The sequence below is a fragment of the Triturus cristatus genome, chromosome 1_1 (genome assembly GCF_964204655.1).
Source record: "Triturus cristatus chromosome 1_1, aTriCri1.1, whole genome shotgun sequence".
Classification (NCBI taxonomy): domain Eukaryota; kingdom Metazoa; phylum Chordata; class Amphibia; order Caudata; family Salamandridae; genus Triturus; species Triturus cristatus.
Window position 1 is genome coordinate 714,580,149 of NC_140579.1, and position 22,014 is coordinate 714,602,162.

Sequence of the window (22,014 nt, forward strand, 5' to 3'; positions counted from 1 at the left end):
ACATCAGGCATCAGACATCCTGCATCAGACATCATGCGTCAGACATCAGGTGTCAGACATCATGCATCAGACATCCACAAGCATCAGACATCAGGAATCAAACATCCACAAGCATCAGACATCCACAAGCATCAGACATCATGCATCAGACATCAGGCAACACACATCCACAAGCATCAGACATCGGGCATCAGACATCAGGCATCATACTTCCACAAGCATCAAGCATCAGACATCAGGCATCAGACATCCACAAACATCAGACATCAAGCATCAGACAACCACAAGCATCAGGCATCAGACATCAGGCATCAGACATCATGCATCAGACATCATGCATGAGACATCCACAAGCATCAGACATCAGGCATCAAACATCCACAAGCATCAGACATCATGCATCAGACATCAGGCAACACACATCCACAAGCATCAGACATCAGACATTCACAAACATCAGGCATCAGGCATCAGACATCCACAAACATCAGGCATCAGGCATCAGACATCCACAAACATCAGGCATCAGACATCCTGCATCAGACATCATGCGTCAGACATCAGGTGTCAGACATCATGCATCAGACATCCACAAGCATCAGACATCAGGCATCAGACAGCCACAAGCATCAGACATCCACAAGCATCAGACATCAGGAATCAAACATCCACAAGCATCAGACATCCACAAGCATCAGACATCATGCATCAGACATCAGGCAACACACATCCACAAGCATCAGACATCGGGCATCAGACATCAGGCATCAGACTTCCACAAGCATCAAGCATCAGACATCAGGCATCAGACATCCACAAGCATCAGACATCAGGTATCAGACATCAGGCAACACACATCCACAAGCATCAGGCATCAGACATCCACAGGCATCAGACATCAGGAATCAGACATCAGACATCAGGCACCAGACATCCACAAGCATCAGGCATCAGACATCCACAAGCATCAGACATCATGCATCAGACATCAGGTGTCAGACATCATGCATCAGACATCCACAAGCATCAGACATCAGGCATCAGACAGCCACAAGCATCAGACATCCACAAGCATCAAACATCAGGCATTAGACATCCACAAGCATCAGACATCAGGAATCAGACATCAGGTATCAGACATCAGGCATAAGACATCAGGCCTCCGACATCAGACATCCACAAGTATCAGACATCTACAAGCATCAGACATCAGGCATCAGACATCATGCATCAGACATCAGGCATCAGACATCCACAAACATCAGACTTCAAGCATCAGACATCCACAAGCATCAGACATCATGCATCAGACATCATGCATGAGACATCCACAAGCATCAGACATCAGGCATCAAACATCCACAAGCATCAGGCATGCATCAAACATCAGGCAACACACATCCACAAGCATCAGGCATCAGACATCCACAAGCATCAGACATCATGCATCAGACATCAGGCAACACATCCACAAGCATCAGACATCAAACATTGGGCATCAGACATCAGGCATCAGACATCCACAAGCATCGGACATCAGACATCCACAAGCATCAGACATCAGGCACCAGACATCAGCCATCAGGCATAAGACATCCACAAGCATCAGGCATCAGACATCCACAAGCAACAGACATCATGCATCAGACATCAGGCAACATACATCCACAAACATCAGGCATCAGACATCAAACATCAGGCATCAGACATCCACAAGCATCAGACATCAGGCATCCACAAGCATCAGACATCCGACATCAGGCATCGGACATCAGGCATCAGACATCCACAAGCATCAGGCATCAGACATCAGGCACCAGACATCAGCCATCAGGCATAAGACATCCACAAGCATCAGACATCAGGCATCAGACATCCACAAGCAACAGACATCATGCATCAGGCATCAGACATCCACAAGCATCAGGCATCAGACATCCACAAGCATCAGACATCAGGCATCAGACATCAGGCACCAGACATCCACAAGCATCAGACATCCACAAACATCAGACATAAGGCATCAGACATCCACAAGCATCAGACATCAGAAATCAGACATCAGGCATCAGGCACCAGACATCCACAAGCATCAGACATCTACAAGCATCAGACATCAGGCATTAGACATCCGGCACCAGACATGCACAAGCATCAGGCATCAGACATGCACAAGCATCAGGCATCAGACATCATGCATCAGACAACATGCATCAGACATCAGGTGTCAGACATGCATCAGACATTTTCAAGCATCAGACATCAGGCATCAGACAGCCACAAGCATCAGACATCAGGCATCAGACAGCCACAAGCATCAAACATAAGGCATTAGACATCCACAAGCATCAGCCATCAGGAATCAGACATCAGGTATCAGACATCAGGCCTCAGATATCAGACATCCACAAGTATCAGACATCTACAAACATCAGGCATCAGACATCATGCATCAGACATCAGGTATCAGACATCCACAAACATCAGACATCAAGCATCAGACATCCACAAGCATCAGGCATCAGACATCAGGCATCAGACATCCACAAACATCAGACATCAAGCATCAGACATCCACAAGCATCAGACATCCACAAGCATCATGCATGAGGCATCAGACATCCACACGCATCAGACATCATGCATCAGACATCAGGTGTCAGACATCATGCGTCAGACATCCACAAGCATCAGACATCAGGCATCAGACAGCCACAAGCATCAGACATCAGGCATCAGACATCCACAAGCATCAGACATCAGGAATCAGACATCAGGTATCACACATCAGACATCAGGCCTCAGACATCAGACATCCACAAGTATCAGACATTAAGACATCAGGCATCAGACATCATGCATCAGACATCAGACATCCACAAACATCGGACATCAAGCATCAGACATCCACAAGCATCAGACATCATGCATCAGACATCATGCATGAGACATCCACAAGCATCAGACATCAGGCATCAAACGTCCACAAGCATCAGACATCATGCATCAGACATCAGGCAACACACATCCACAAGCATCAGGCATCAGACATCCACAAGCATCAGACATCAGGCATCAGACATCCACAAGCATCAGACATCAGGCATCAGACATCATGCGTCAGACATCATACATCAGACATCAGGCATCAGACATTCACAAACATCAGGCATCAGACATCAGGCATCAGACACCCACAAACATCATGCGTCAGACATCCACAAGCATCAGACATCCTGCATCAGACATGCGTCAGACATCAGGTGTCAGACATCATGCATCAGACATCCACAAGCATCAGACATCAGGCATCAGACAGCCACAAGCATCAGACATCCACAAGCATCAGACATCAGGAATCAAACATCCACAAGCATCAGACATCCACAAGCATCAGACATCCACAAGCATCAGACATCAGGAATCAAACATCCACAAGCATCAGACATCCACAAGCATCAGACATCAGGCATCAGACATCAGGCAACACACATCCACAAGCATCAGACATCGGGCATCAGACATCAGGCATCAGACTTCCACAAGCATCAAGCATCAGACATCAGGCATCAGACATCCACAAGCATCAGACATCAGGTATCAGACATCAGGCAACACACATCCACAAGCATCAGGCATCAGACATCCACAGGCATCAGACATCAGGAATCAGACATCAGGCATCAGACATCAGGCACCAGACATCCACAAGCATCAGGCATCAGACATCCACAAGCATCAGGCATCAGACATCCACAAGCATCAGACATCATGCATCAGACATCAGGTGTCAGACATCATGCATCAGACATCCACAAGCATCAGACATCAGGCATCAGACAGCCACAAGCATCAGACATCCACAAGCATCAAACATCAGGCATTAGACATCCACAAGCATCAGACATCAGGAATCAGACATCAGGTATCAGACATCAGGCATAAGACATCAGGCCTCCGACATCAGACATCCACAAGTATCAGACATCTACAAGCATCAGACATTGGACATCAGGCATCAGACATCATGCATCAGACATCAGGCATCAGACATCCACAAACATCAGACTTCAAGCATCAGACATCCACAAGCATCAGACATCATGCATGAGACATCATGCATGAGACATCCACAAGCATCAGACATCAGGCATCAAACATCCACAAGCATCAGGCATGCATCAGACATCAGGCAACACACATCCACAAGCATCAGGCATCAGACATCCACAAGCATCTGACATCATGCATCAGACATCAGGCAACACATCCACAAGCATCAGACATCAAACATCGGGCATCAGACATCAGGCATCAGACATCCACAAGCATCGGACATCAGACATCCACAAGCATCAGACATCAGGCACCAGACATCAGCCATCAGGCATAAGACATCCACAAGCATCAGGCATCAGACATCCACAAGCAACAGACATCATGCATCAGACAGCAGGCAACATACATCGACAAACATCAGGCATCAGACATCAAACATCAGGCATCAGACATCCACAAGCATCAGGCATCAGACATCAGGCATCCACAAGCATCAGACATCCGACATCAGGCATCGGACATCAGGCATCAGACATCCACAAGCATCAGGCATCAGACATCAGGCACCAGACATCAGCCATCAGGCATAAGACATCCACAAGCATCAGACATCAGGCATCAGACATCCACAAGCAACAGACATCATGCATCAGGCATCAGACATCCACAAGCATCAGGCATCAGACATCCACAAGCATCAGACATAAGGCATCAGACATCAGGCACCAGACATCCACAAGCATCAGACATCAGGCACCAGACATCCACAAGCATCAGACATCCACAAGCATCAGACATAAGGCATCAGACATCCACAAGCATCAGACATCAGAAATCAGACATCAGGCATCAGGCACCAGACATCCACAAGCATCAGACATCCACAAGCATCAGACATCAGGCATTAGACATCCGGCACCAGACATGCACAAGCATCAGGCATCAGACATGCAAAAGCATCAGGCATCAGACATCATGCATCAGACATCAGGTGTCAGACATGCATCAGACATCCACAAGCTTCAGACATCAGGCATCAGACAGCCACAAGCATCAGACATCAGGCATCAGACATCCACAAGCATCAAACATAAGGCATTAGACATCCACAAGCATCAGACATCAGGAATCAGACATCAGGTATCAGACATCCGGCCTCAGATATCAGACATCCACAAGTATCAGACATCATGCATCAGACATCCACAAGCATCAAACATAAGGCATTAGACATCCACAAGCATCAGACATCAGGAATCAGACATCAGGTATCACACATCAGACATCAGGCCTCAGACATCAGACATCCACAAGTATCAGACATTAAGACATCAGGCATCAGACATCATGCATCAGACATCAGACATCCACAAACATCAGACATCAAGCATCAGACATCAGACATCCACAAACATCAGACATCAAGCATCAGACATCCACAAGCATCAGGCATCAGATATCATGCATCAGACATCATGCATGAGACATCCACAAGCATCAGACATCAGGCATCAAACATCCACAAGCATCAGACATCATGCATCAGACATCAGGCAACACACATCCACAAGCATCAGGCATCAGACATCCACAAGCATCAGACATCAGCCATCAGACATCCACAAGCATCGGACATCAGGCGTCAGACATCATACATCAGACATCAGGCATCAGACATTCACAAACATCAGGCATCAGACATCAGACACCCACAAACATCATGCATCAGACATCCACAAGCATCAGACATCTTGCATCAGACATGCGTCAGACATCAGGTGTCAGACATCATGCATCAGACATCCACAAGCATCAGACATCAGGCATCAGACATCCACAAGCATCAGACATCCACAAGCATCAGACATCATTAATCAAACATCCACAAGCATCAGACATCCACAAGCATCAGACATCCACAAGCATCAGACATCAGGAATCAAACATCCACAAGCATCAGACATCATGCATCAGACATCAGGCAACACACATCCACAAGCATCAGACATCGGGCATCAGACATCAGGCATCAGACTTCCACAAGCATCAGACATCAGGCATCAGACATCCACAAGCATCAGACATCAGGTATCAGACATCAGGCAACACACATCCACAAGCATCAGGCATCAGACATCCACAGGCATCAGACATTAGGTATCAGACATCCACAAGCATCAGACATCAGGAATCAGACATCAGGCGTCAGACATCAGGCACCAGACATCCACAAGCATCAGGCATTAGACATTCACAAGCATCAGACATCAGGCATCAGACATCCACAAGCATCAGACATCATGCATCAGACATCAGGTGTCAGACATCAGGTGTCAGACATCCACAAGCATCAGACATCAGACATCCTCAAGCATCAGGCATCAGACATTCACAAGCATCAGGCATCAGGCACCAGACATCCACAAGCATCAGGCATCAGACATTCACAAGCATCAGACATCAGGCACCAGACATCCACAAGCATCAGACATCCACAAGCATCAGACATCATGCATCAGATATCATGCTTCAGACATCAGGTGTCAGACATCATGCATCAGACATCCACAAGCATCAGACATCAGGCATCAGACAGCCACAAGCATCAGGCATCAGGCATCAGACATCCACAAGCATCAGACATCAGGAATCAGACATGCCTGATGCCTGATGTGTGATACCTGATGTCTGATTCCTGATGTCTGATGTTTGTGGATGTCTAATGCCTGATGTTTGATGCTTGTGGATGTCTGATGCCTGATGTCTGATGCTTGTGGCTGTCTGATGCCTGATGTCTGATGTGTGATACCTGATAAGACATCAGGCCTCAGACATCAGACATCCGCAAGTATCAGACATCTACAAGCATCAGACATTAAGACATCAGGCATCAGATATCATGCATCAGACATCAGGCAACACACATCCACAAGCATCAGGCATCAGACATCCACAAGCATCAAGCATCGGACATCAGGCATCAGACATCCACAAGCAACAGACATCATTCATCAGACATCAGGCAACATACATCCACAAGCATCAGGCATCAGACATCAAACATCAGGCATCAGACATCCACAAGCATCAGGCATCAGACATCCACAAGCGTCTGGCATCAGACATCAGGCATCCACAAGCATCAGACATCCACAAGCATCAGGCATTCGACATCAGGCATCAGACATCAGGCACCAGACATCCACAAGCATCAGACATCCACAAGCATCAGACATCTGGCATCAGACATCCACAGGCATCAGACATCAGGCACCAGACATCCACAAGCATCAGACATCCACAAGCATCAGACATCAGGCATCAGACATCCAAAAACATCAGACATCAAGCATCAGACATCCACAAGCATCAGGCATCAGACATCAGGCATCAGACATCATGCATCAGACATCATGCATGAGACATCCACAAGCATCTGACATCAGGCATCATACATCCACAAGCATCAGACATCCACAAGCATCATGCATGAGGCATCAGACATCCACAAGCATCAGACATCATGCATCAGACATCATGCATCAGACATCAGGTGTCAGACATCATGCATCAGACATCCACAAGCATCAACATCAGGCATCAGACAGCCACAAGTATCAGACATCAGGCATCAGACATCCACAAGCATCAGACATCAGGAATCAGACATCAGATATCACACATCAGACATCAGGCCTCAGACATCAGACATCCACAAGCATCAGACATCTACAAGCATCAGACATTAAGACATCAGGCATCAGACATCATGCATCAGACATCAGACATCCACAAACATCAGACATCAAGCATCAGACATCCACAAGCATCAGACATCATGCATCAGACATCATGCATGAGACATCAGGCATCAAACATCCACAAGCATCAGACATTATGCATCAGACATCAGGCAACACACATCCACAAGCATCAGGCATCAGACATCCACAAGCATCATGCATCAGACATCATGCATCAGACATCAGGTGTCAGACATCCACAAGCATCATATATCAGGCATCAGACAGCCACAAGCATCAGACATCCACAAGCATCAGACATCAGGAATCAAACATCCACAAGCATCAGACATCCACAAGCATCAGACATCATGCATCAGACATCAGGCAACACACATCCACAAGCATAAGGCATCAGACATCAAACATCAGGCATCAGACATCAGGCATCAGACTTCCACAAGCATCAGACATCAGGTGTCAGACTTCAGGCATCAGACATCAGGCACCAGACATCCACAAGCATCAGGCATCAGACATTCACAAGCCTCAGACATCAGGCATCAGACATCCACAAGCATCAGACATCCACAAGCATCAAACATCATGCATCAGACATCATGCATCAGACATCAGGTGTCAGGCATCATGCATCAGACATCCACAAGCATCAGACATCAGGCATCAGACAGCCACAAGCATTAGACATCAGGCATCAGACATCCAAAAGCATCAAACATCAGGCATCAGACATCCACAAGCATCAGACATCAGGAATCAAACATCCACAAGCATCAGACATCATGCATCAGACATCAGGCAACACACATCCACAAGCATCAGGCATCAGACATCCACAAGCATCTGACATCATGCATCAGACATCAGGCAACACATCCACAAGCATCAGACATCAAACATCGGGCATCAGACATCAGGCATCAGACATCCACAAGCATCGGACATCAGACATCCACAAGCATCAGACATCAGGCACCAGACGTCAGCCATCAGGCATAAGACATCCACAAGCATCAGGCATCAGACATCCACAAGCAACAGACATCATGCATCAGACAGCAGGCAACATACATCGACAAACATCAGGCATCAGACATCAAACATCAGGCATCAGACATCCACAAGCATCAGGCATCAGACATCAGGCATCCACAAGCATCAGACATCCGACATCAGGCATCGGACATCAGGCATCAGACATCCACAAGCATCAGGCATCAGACATCAGGCACCAGACATCAGCCATCAGGCATAAGACATCCACAAGCATCAGACATCAGGCACCAGACATCCACAAGCATCAGACATCCACAAGCATCAGACATCATGCATCAGATATCATGCTTCAGACATCAGGTGTCAGACATCATGCATCAGACATCCACAAGCATCAGACATCAGGCATCAGACAGCCACAAGCATCAGGCATCAGGCATCAGACATCCACAAGCATCAGACATCAGGAATCAGACATGCCTGATGCCTGATGTGTGATACCTGATGTCTGATTCCTGATGTCTGATGTTTGTGGATGTCTAATGCCTGATGTTTGATGCTTGTGGATGTCTGATGCCTGATGTCTGATGCTTGTGGCTGTCTGATGCCTGATGTCTGATGTGTGATACCTGATAAGACATCAGGCCTCAGACATCAGACATCCGCAAGTATCAGACATCTACAAGCATCAGACATTAAGACATCAGGCATCAGATATCATGCATCAGACATCAGGCAACACACATCCACAAGCATCAGGCATCAGACATCCACAAGCATCAAGCATCGGACATCAGGCATCAGACATCCACAAGCAACAGACATCATTCATCAGACATCAGGCAACATACATCCACAAGCATCAGGCATCAGACATCAAACATCAGGCATCAGACATCCACAAGCATCAGGCATCAGACATCCACAAGCGTCTGGCATCAGACATCAGGCATCCACAAGCATCAGACATCCACAAGCATCAGGCATTCGACATCAGGCATCAGACATCAGGCACCAGACATCCACAAGCATCAGACATCCACAAGCATCAGACATCTGGCATCAGACATCCACAGGCATCAGACATCAGGCACCAGACATCCACAAGCATCAGACATCCACAAGCATCAGACATCAGGCATCAGACATCCAAAAACATCAGACATCAAGCATCAGACATCCACAAGCATCAGGCATCAGACATCAGGCATCAGACATCATGCATCAGACATCATGCATGAGACATCCACAAGCATCTGACATCAGGCATCATACATCCACAAGCATCAGACATCCACAAGCATCATGCATGAGGCATCAGACATCCACAAGCATCAGACATCATGCATCAGACATCATGCATCAGACATCAGGTGTCAGACATCATGCATCAGACATCCACAAGCATCAACATCAGGCATCAGACAGCCACAAGTATCAGACATCAGGCATCAGACATCCACAAGCATCAGACATCAGGAATCAGACATCAGATATCACACATCAGACATCAGGCCTCAGACATCAGACATCCACAAGCATCAGACATCTACAAGCATCAGACATTAAGACATCAGGCATCAGACATCATGCATCAGACATCAGACATCCACAAACATCAGACATCAAGCATCAGACATCCACAAGCATCAGACATCATGCATCAGACATCATGCATGAGACATCAGGCATCAAACATCCACAAGCATCAGACATTATGCATCAGACATCAGGCAACACACATCCACAAGCATCAGGCATCAGACATCCACAAGCATCATGCATCAGACATCATGCATCAGACATCAGGTGTCAGACATCCACAAGCATCATATATCAGGCATCAGACAGCCACAAGCATCAGACATCCACAAGCATCAGACATCAGGAATCAAACATCCACAAGCATCAGACATCCACAAGCATCAGACATCATGCATCAGACATCAGGCAACACACATCCACAAGCATAAGGCATCAGACATCAAACATCAGGCATCAGACATCAGGCATCAGACTTCCACAAGCATCAGACATCAGGTGTCAGACTTCAGGCATCAGACATCAGGCACCAGACATCCACAAGCATCAGGCATCAGACATTCACAAGCATCAGACATCAGGCATCAGACATCCACAAGCATCAGACATCCACAAGCATCAAACATCATGCATCAGACATCATGCATCAGACATCAGGTGTCAGGCATCATGCATCAGACATCCACAAGCATCAGACATCAGGCATCAGACAGCCACAAGCATTAGACATCAGGCATCAGACATCCAAAAGCATCAAACATCAGGCATCAGACATCCACAAGCATCAGACATCAGGAATCAAACATCCACAAGCATCAGACATCATGCATCAGACATCAGGCAACACACATCCACAAGCATCAGGCATCAGACATCCACAAGCATCTGACATCATGCATCAGACATCAGGCAACACATCCACAAGCATCAGACATCAAACATCGGGCATCAGACATCAGGCATCAGACATCCACAAGCATCGGACATCAGACATCCACAAGCATCAGACATCAGGCACCAGACATCAGCCATCAGGCATAAGACATCCACAAGCATCAGGCATCAGACATCCACAAGCAACAGACATCATGCATCAGACAGCAGGCAACATACATCGACAAACATCAGGCATCAGACATCAAACATCAGGCATCAGACATCCACAAGCATCAGGCATCAGACATCAGGCATCCACAAGCATCAGACATCCGACATCAGGCATCGGACATCAGGCATCAGACATCCACAAGCATCAGGCATCAGACATCAGGCACCAGACATCAGCCATCAGGCATAAGACATCCACAAGCATCAGACATCAGGCATCAGACATCCACAAGCAACAGACATCATGCATCAGGCATCAGACATCCACAAGCATCAGGCATCAGACATCCACAAGCATCAGACATAAGGCATCAGACATCAGGCACCAGACATCCACAAGCATCAGACATCAGGCACCAGACATCCACAAGCATCAGACATCCACAAGCATCAGACATAAGGCATCAGACATCCACAAGCATCAGACATCAGAAATCAGACATCAGGCATCAGGCACCAGACATCCACAAGCATCAGACATCCACAAGCATCAGACATCAGGCATTAGACATCCGGCAGCAGACATGCACAAGCATCAGGCATCAGACATGCACAAGCATCAGGCATCAGACATCATGCATCAGACATCATGCATCAGACATCAGGTGTCAGACATGCATCAGACATCCACAAGCTTCAGACATCAGGCATCAGACAGCCACAAGCATCAGACATCAGGCATCAGACATCCACAAGCATCAAACATAAGGCATTAGACATCCACAAGCATCAGACATCAGGAATCAGACATCAGGTATCAGACATCCGGCCTCAGATATCAGACATCCACAAGTATCAGACATCATGCATCAGACATCCACAAGCATCAAACATAAGGCATTAGACATCCACAAGCATCAGACATCAGGAATCAGACATCAGGTATCACACATCAGACATCAGGCCTCAGACATCAGACATCCACAAGTATCAGACATTAAGACATCAGGCATCAGACATCATGCATCAGACATCAGACATCCACAAACATCAGACATCAAGCATCAGACATCAGACATCCACAAACATCAGACATCAAGCATCAGACATCCACAAGCATCAGGCATCAGATATCATGCATCAGACATCATGCATGAGACATCATGCATGAGACATCCACAAGCATCAGACATCAGGCATCAAACATCCACAAGCATCAGACATCAGACATCAGACATCAGGCAACACACATCCACAAGCATCAGGCATCAGACATCCACAAGCATCAGACATCAGCCATCAGACATCCACAAGCATCGGACATCAGGCGTCAGACATCATACATCAGACATCAGGCATCAGACATTCACAAACATCAGGCATCAGACATCAGACACCCACAAACATCATGCATCAGACATCCACAAGCATCAGACATCTTGCATCAGACATGCGTCAGACATCAGGTGTCAGACATCATGCATCAGACATCCACAAGCATCAGACATCAGGCATCAGACATCCACAAGCATCAGACATCCACAAGCATCAGACATCATTAATCAAACATCCACAAGCATCAGACATCCACAAGCATCAGACATCCACAAGCATCAGACATCAGGAATCAAACATCCACAAGCATCAGACATCATGCATCAGACATCAGGCAACACACATCCACAAGCATCAGACATCGGGCATCAGACATCAGGCATCAGACTTCCACAAGCATCAGACATCAGGCATCAGACATCCACAAGCATCAGACATCAGGTATCAGACATCAGGCAACACACATCCACAAGCATCAGGCATCAGACATCCACAGGCATCAGACATTAGGTATCAGACATCCACAAGCATCAGACATCAGGAATCAGACATCAGGCGTCAGACATCAGGCACCAGACATCCACAAGCATCAGGCATTAGACATTCACAAGCATCAGACATCAGGCATCAGACATCCACAAGCATCAGACATCATGCATCAGACATCAGGTGTCAGACATCAGGTGTCAGACATCCACAAGCATCAGACATCAGGCACCAGACATCCTCAAGCATCAGGCATCAGACATTCACAAGCATCAGGCATCAGGCACCAGACATCCACAAGCATCAGGCATCAGACATTCACAAGCATCAGACATCAGGCACCAGACATCCACAAGCATCAGACATCCACAAGCATCAGACATCATGCATCAGATATCATGCTTCAGACATCAGGTGTCAGACATGCATCAGACATCCACAAGCATCAGACATCAGGCATCAGACAGCCACAAGCATCAGGCATCAGGCATCAGACATCCACAAGCATCAGACATCAGGAATCAGACATGCCTGATGCCTGATGTGTGATACCTGATGTCTGATTCCTGATGTCTGATGTTTGTGGATGTCTAATGCCTGATGTTTGATGCTTGTGGATGTCTGATGCCTGATGTCTGATGCTTGTGGCTGTCTGATGCCTGATGTCTGATGTGTGATACCTGATAAGACATCAGGCCTCAGACATCAGACATCCGCAAGTATCAGACATCTACAAGCATCAGACATTAAGACATCAGGCATCAGATATCATGCATCAGACATCAGGCAACACACATCCACAAGCATCAGGCATCAGACATCCACAAGCATCAAGCATCGGACATCAGGCATCAGACATCCACAAGCAACAGACATCATTCATCAGACATCAGGCAACATACATCCACAAGCATCAGGCATCAGACATCAAACATCAGGCATCAGACATCCACAAGCATCAGGCATCAGACATCCACAAGCGTCTGGCATCAGACATCAGGCATCCACAAGCATCAGACATCCACAAGCATCAGGCATTCGACATCAGGCATCAGACATCAGGCACCAGACATCCACAAGCATCAGACATCCACAAGCATCAGACATCTGGCATCAGACATCCACAGGCATCAGACATCAGGCACCAGACATCCACAAGCATCAGACATCCACAAGCATCAGACATCAGGCATCAGACATCCAAAAACATCAGACATCAAGCATCAGACATCCACAAGCATCAGGCATCAGGCATCAGACATCATGCATCAGACATCATGCATGAGACATCCACAAGCATCAGACATCAGGCATCATACATCCACAAGCATCAGACATCCACAAGCATCATGCATGAGGCATCAGACATCCACAAGCATCAGACATCATGCATCAGACATCATGCATCAGACATCAGGTGTCAGACATCATGCATCAGACATCCACAAGCATCAACATCAGGCATCAGACAGCCACAAGTATCAGACATCAGGCATCAGACATCCACAAGCATCAGACATCAGGAATCAGACAACAGATATCACACATCAGACATCAGGCCTCAGACATCAGACATCCACAAGTATCAGACATCTACAAGCATCAGACATTAAGACATCAGGCATCAGACATCATGCATCAGACATCAGACATCCACAAACATCAGACATCAAGCATCAGACATCCACAAGCATCAGACATCATGCATCAGACATCATGCATGAGACATCAGGCATCAAACATCCACAAGCATCAGACATCATGCATCAGACATCAGGCAACACACATCCACAAGCATCAGGCATCAGACATCCACAAGCATCATGCATCAGACATCATGCATCAGACATCAGGTGTCAGACATCCACAAGCATCATATATCAGGCATCAGACAGCCACAAGCATCAGACATCCACAAGCATCAGACATCAGGAATCAAACATCCACAAGCATCAGACATCCACAAGCATCAGACATCATGCATCAGACATCAGGCAACACACATCCACAAGCATAAGGCATCAGACATCAAACATCAGGCATCAGACATCAGGCATCAGACTTCCACAAGCATCAGACATCAGGTGTCAGACTTCAGGCATCAGACATCAGGCACCAGACATCCACAAGCATCAGGCATCAGACATTCACAAGCATCAGACATCAGGCATCAGACATCCACAAGCATCAGACATCCACAAGCATCAAACATCATGCATCAGACATCATGCATCAGACATCAGGTGTCAGGCATCATGCATCAGACATCCACAAGCATCAGACATCAGGCATCAGACAGCCACAAGCATTAGACATCAGGCATCAGACATCCAAAAGCATCAAACATCAGGCATCAGACATCCACAAGCATCAGACATCAGGAATCAAACATCCACAAGCATCAGACATCATGCATCAGACATCAGGCAACACACATCCACAAGCATCAGACATCGGGCATCAGACATCAGGCATCAGACTTCCACAAGCATCAGACATCAGGCATCAGACATCCACAAGCATCAGACATCAGGTATCAGACATCAGGCAACACACATCCACAAGCATCAGGCATCAGACATCCACAGGCATCAGACATTAGGTATCAGACATCCACAAGCATCAGACATCAGGAATCAGACATCAGGCATCAGACATCAGGCACCAGACATCCACAAGCATCAGGCATTAGACATTCACAAGCATCAGACATCAGGCATCAGACATCCACAAGCATCAGACATCATGCATCAGACATCAGGTGTCAGACATCAGGTGTCAGACATCCACAAGCATCAGACATCAGGCACCAGACATCCTCAAGCATCAGGCATCAGACATTCACAAGCATCAGGCATCAGGCACCAGACATCCACAAGCATCAGGCATCAGACATTCACAAGCATCAGACATCAGGCACCAGACATCCACAAGCATCAGACATCCACAAGCATCAGACATCATGCATCAGATATCATGCATCAGACATCAGGTGTCAGACATCATGCATCAGACATCCACAAGCATCAGACATCAGGCATCAGACAGCCACAAGCATCAGACATCAGGCATCAGACATCCACAAGCATCAGACATCAGGATTCAGACATGCCTGATGCCTGATGTGTGATACCTGATGTCTGATTCCTGATGTCTGATGTTTGTGGATGTCTAATGCCTGATGTTTGATGCTTGTGGATGTCTGATGCCTGATGTCTGATGCTTGTGGCTGTCTGATGCCTGATGTCTGATTTGTGATACCTGATAAGACATCAGGCCTCAGACATCAGACATCCGCAAGTATCAGACATCTACAAGCATCAGACATTAAGACATCAGGCATCAGACATCATGCATCAGACATCAGGCAACACACATCCACAAGCATCAGGCATCAGACATCCACAAGCATCAAGCATCGGACATCAGGCATCAGACATCCACAAGCAACAGACATCATTCATCAGACATCAGGCAACATACATCCACAAGCATCAGGCATCAGACATCAAACATCAGGCATCAGACATCCACAAGCAACAGGCATCAGACATCCACAAGCGTCTGGCATCAGACATCAGGCATCCACAAGCATCAGACATCCACAAGCATCAGGCATTCGACATCAGGCATCAGACATCAGGCACCAGACATCCACAAGCATCAGACATTCACAAGCATCAGACATCTGGCATCAGACATCCACAGGCATCAGACATCAGGCACCAGACATCCACAAGCATCAGACATCCACAAGCATCAGACATCAGGCATCAGACATCCAAAAACATCAGACATCAAGCATCAGACATCCACAAGCATCAGGCATCAGACATCAGGCATCAGACATCATGCATCAGACATCATGCATGAGACATCCACAAGCATCAGACATCAGGCATCATACATCCACGAGCATCAGACATCCACAAGCATCATGCATGAGGCATCAGACATCCACAAGCATCAGACATCATGCATCAGACATCATGCATCAGACATCAGGTGTCAGACATCATGCATCAGACATTCACAAGCATCAACATCAGGCATCAGACAGCCACAAGTATCAGACATCAGGCATCAGACATCCACAAGCATCAGACATCAGGAATCAGACATCAGATATCACACATCAGACATCAGACATCAGGCCTCAGACATCAGACATCCACAAGTATCAGACATCTACAAGCATCAGACATTAAGACATCAGGCATCAGACATCATGCATCAGACATCAGACATCCACAAACATCAGACATCAAGCATCAGACATCCACAAGCATCAGACATCATGCATCAGACATCATGCATGAGACATCAGGCATCAAACATCCACAAGCATCAGACATCATGCATCAGACATCAGGCAACACACATCCACAAGCATCAGGCATCAGACATCCACAAGCATCATGCATCAGACATCATGCATCAGACATCAGGTGTCAGACATCCACAAGCATCATATATCAGGCATCCGACAGCCACAAGCATCAGACATCCACAAGCATCAGACATCAGGAATCAAACATCCACAAGCATCAGACATCCACAAGCATCAGACATCATGCATCAGACATCAGGCAACACACATCCACAAGCATAAGGCATCAGACATCAAACATCAGGCATCAGACATCAGGCATCAGACTTCCACAAGCATTAGACATCAGGTGTCAGACTTCAGGCATCAGACATCAGGCACCAGACATCCACAAGCATCAGGCATCAGACATTCACAAGCATCAGACATCAGGCATCAGACATCCACAAGCATCAGACATCAGGCATCAGACAGCCACAAGTATCAGACATCAGGCATCAGACATCCACAAGCATCAGACATCAGGAATCAGACATCAGATATCACACATCAGACATCAGGCCTCAGACATCAGACATCCACAAGTATCAGACATCTACAAGCATCAGACATTAAGACATCAGGCATCAGACATCATGCATCAGACATCAGACATCCACAAACATCAGACATCAAGCATCAGACATCCACAAGCATCAGACATCATGCATCAGACATCATGCATGAGACATCAGGCATCAAACATCCACAAGCATCAGACATCATGCATCAGACATCAGGCAACACACATCCACAAGCATCAGGCATCAGACATCCACAAGCATCATGCATCAGACATCATGCATCAGACATCAGGTGTCAGACATCCACAAGCATCATATATCAGGCATCCAACAGCCACAAGCATCAGACATCCACAAGCATCAGACATCAGGAATCAAACATCCACAAGCATCAGACATCCACAAGCATCAGACATCATGCATCAGACATCAGGCAACACACATCCACAAGCATAAGGCATCAGACATCAAACATCAGGCATCAGACATCAGGCATCAGACTTCCACAAGCATCAGACATCAGGTGTCAGACTTCAGGCATCAGACATCAGGCACCAGACATCCACAAGCATCAGGCATCAGACATTCACAAGCATCAGACATCAGGCATCAGACATCCACAAGCATCAGACATCCACAAGCATCAAACATCATGCATCAGACATCATGCATCAGACATCAGGTGTCAGACATCATGCATCAGACATCCACAAGCATCAGACATCAGGCATCAGACAGCCACAAGCATCAGACATCAGGCATCAGACATCCAAAAGCATCAAACATCAGGCATTAGACATCCACAAGCATCAGACATCAGGAATCAGACATCAGGTATCAGGCATAAGACATCAGGCATCAGACATCCACAAACATCAGACATCAAGCATCAGACATCCACAAGCATCAGGCATCAGACATCAGGCATCAGACATCATGCATCAGACATCATGCATGAGACATCCACAAGCATCAGACATCAGGCATCAAACATCCACAAGCATCAGACATCATGCATCAGACATCAGGCAACACACATCCACAAGCATCAGACATCAGACATCAGACATTCACAAACATCAGGCATCAGGCATCAGACATCCACAAACATCAGGCATCAGGCATCAGACATCCACAAACATCAGGCATCAGACATCCTGCATCAGACATCATGCGTCAGACATCAGGTGTCAGACATCATGCATCAGACATCCACAAGCATCAGACATCAGGCATCAGACAGCCACAAGCATCAGACATCCACAAGCATCAGACATCAGGAATCAAACATCCACAAGCATCAGACATCCACAAGCATCAGACATCATGCATCAGACATCAGGCAACACACATCCACAAGCATCAGACATCGGGCATCAGACATCAGGCATCAGACTTCCACAAGCATCAAGCATCAGACATCAGGCATCAGACATCCACAAGCATCAGACATCAGGTATCAGACATCAGGCAACACACATCCACAAGCATCAGGCATCAGACATCCACAGGCATCAGACATCAGGAATCAGACATCAGACATCAGGCACCAGACATCCACAAGCATCAGGCATCAGACATCCACAAGCATCAGACATCATGCATCAGACATCAGGTGTCAGACATCATGCGTCAGACATCCACAAGCATCAGACATCAGGCATCAGACAGCCACAAGCATCAGACATCCACAAGCATCAAACATCAGGCATTAGACATCCACAAGCATCAGACATCAGGAATCAGACATCAGGTATCAGACATCAGGCATAAGACATCAGGCCTCCGACATCAGACATCCACAAGTATCAGACATCTACAAGCATCAGACATCAGGCATCAGACATCATGCATCAGACATCAGGCATCAGACATCCACAAACATCAGACTTCAAGCATCAGACATCCACAAGCATCAGACATCATGCATCAGACATCATGCATGAGACATCCACAAGCATCAGACATCAGGCAACAGACATCCACAAGCATCAGACATCCACAAGCATCAGACATCATGCATCAGATATCATGCATCAGACATCAGGTGTCAGACATCATGCATCAGACATCCACAAGCATCAGACATCAGGCATCAGACAGCCACAAGCATCAGACATCAGACATCAGACATCCACAAGCATCAGACATCAGGAATCAGACATGCCTGATGCCTGATGTGTGATACCTGATGTCTGATTCCTGATGTCTGATGTTTGTGGATGTCTAATGCCTGATGTTTGATGCTTGTGGATGTCTGATGCCTGATGTCTGATGCTTGTGGCTGTCTGATGCCTGATGTCTGATTTGTGATACCTGATAAGACATCAGGCCTCAGACATCAGACATCCGCAAGTATCAGACATCTACAAGCATCAGACATTAAGACATCAGGCATCAGACATCATGCATCAGACATCAGGCAACACACATCCACAAGCATCAGGCATCAGACATCCACAAGCATCAAGCATCGGACATCAGGCATCAGACATCCACAAGCAACAGACATCATTCATCAGACATCAGGCAACATACATCCACAAGCATCAGGCATCAGACATCAAACATCAGGCATCAGACATCCACAAGCAACAGGCATCAGACATCCACAAGCGTCTGGCATCAGACATCAGGCATCCACAAGCATCAGACATCCACAAGCATCAGGCATTCGACATCAGGCATCAGACATCAGGCACCAGACATCCACAAGCATCAGACATTCACAAGCATCAGACATCTGGCATCAGACATCCACAGGCATCAGACATCAGGCACCAGACATCCACAAGCATCAGACATCCACAAGCATCAGACATCAGGCATCAGACATCCAAAAACATCAGACATCAAGCATCAGACATCCACAAGCATCAGGCATCAGACATCAGGCATCAGACATCATGCATCAGACATCATGCATGAGACATCCACAAGCATCAGACATCAGGCATCATACATCCACGAGCATCAGACATCCACAAGCATCATGCATGAGGCATCAGACATCCACAAGCATCAGACATCATGCATCAGACATCATGCATCAGACATCAGGTGTCAGACATCATGCATCAGACATTCACAAGCATCAACATCAGGCATCAGACAGCCACAAGTATCAGACATCAGGCATCAGACATCCACAAGCATCAGACATCAGGAATCAGACATCAGATATCACACATCAGACATCAGACATCAGGCCTCAGACATCAGACATCCACAAGTATCAGACATCTACAAGCATCAGACATTAAGACATCAGGCATCAGACATCATGCATCAGACATCAGACATCCACAAACATCAGACATCAAGCATCAGACATCCACAAGCATCAGACATCATGCATCAGACATCATGCATGAGACATCAGGCATCAAACATCCACAAGCATCAGACATCATGCATCAGACATCAGGCAACACACATCCACAAGCATCAGGCATCAGACATCCACAAGCATCATGCATCAGACATCATGCATCAGACATCAGGTGTCAGACATCCACAAGCATCATATATCAGGCATCCGACAGCCACAAGCATCAGACATCCACAAGCATCAGACATCAGGAATCAAACATCCACAAGCATCAGACATCCACAAGCATCAGACATCATGCATCAGACATCAGGCAACACACATCCACAAGCATAAGGCATCAGACATCAAACATCAGGCATCAGATATCAGGCATCAGACTTCCACAAGCATCAGACATCAGGTGTCAGACTTCAGGCATCAGACATCAGGCACCAGACATCCACAAGCATCAGGCATCAGACATTCACAAGCATCAGACATCAGGCATCAGACATCCACAAGCATCAGACATCAGGCATCAGACAGCCACAAGTATCAGACATCAGGCATCAGACATCC